Consider the following 1,121-nt stretch of genomic DNA (forward strand, 5'->3'; position numbering starts at 1 on the left):
TGCACCATCCTGTTACTGCTGTCCCTGCACCATCCTGTTACTTGCCGTCTCTCACTCATCCTGTTACTGCTGTCCCTGGACCAACCTGTTACTGCTGTCCTTGCAGCATTCTGTTACTGCTGTCCCTGCACCATCCTGTTACTGCTGTCCCTGCACCTTCCTGTTACTGCTGACTCTGCACCATCCTGTCACTGCTGTTCCTGCACCATCCTGTCACTACTGTCCTTGCACCATCCTGTTACTTGCCGTCTCTCACTCATCCTGTTACTCCTGTCCCTGCACCATCCTGTTACTGCTGTCCCTGCACCATCCTGTTACTGCTGTCCCTGCACCACCCTGTCACTGCTGTACTTGCACCATTCTGTTACTGCTGTCCTTGCACCATCCTGTCTCTGCTGTCCCTGCACCATCCTGTCACTGCTGTGCTTGCACCATCCTGTTACTGCTGTCCCTGCACCATCCCGTCATGCTGTCGTTGCACCACCCTGTTACTGCTGTCCCTGCACCATCCTGTTACTGCTGTCCCTGCACCTTCCTGTTACTGCTGACCCTGCACCATCCTGTCACTGCTGTTCCTGCACCATCCTGTCACTGCTGTTCCTGCACCATCCTTTTACTGCTGTCCCTGCACCATCCTGTTACTGCTGTCCATGCACCATCCTGTTACTGCTGACTCTGCACCATCCTGTTACTGCTGTCCCTGCACCATCGTGTTACTGCTGTCCCTGCAACATCCTGTTACTGCTGTCCCTGCAACATCCTGTTACTGCTGTCCCTGCACCATCCTGTTACTGCTGTTGCTGCACCATCCTGTTACTGTTGTCCTTGCACCATCCTGTCACTGCTGTCCCTGCACCATCCTGTCACTGCGGTCCCTGCACTATCCTGTCACTGTTGTCCTTGCACCATCCTGTTACTGCTGTTGCTGCACCATCCTGTTATTTGCTGTCTCTCACCCATCCTGGTACTGCTGTCCTTGCACCATCCTGTCACTGCTGTCCCTGCAACATCCTGTTACTGCTGTCCCTGCACCATCCTGTTACTGCTGTTGCTGCACCATCCTGTTACTGTTGTCCTTGCACCATCCTGTCACTGCTGTCCCTGCACCATCCTGTCACTGC

Source organism: Chiloscyllium plagiosum, chromosome 37 (genome assembly GCF_004010195.1).
Source record: "Chiloscyllium plagiosum isolate BGI_BamShark_2017 chromosome 37, ASM401019v2, whole genome shotgun sequence".
NCBI classification, from domain to species: Eukaryota; Metazoa; Chordata; class Chondrichthyes; order Orectolobiformes; family Hemiscylliidae; genus Chiloscyllium; species Chiloscyllium plagiosum.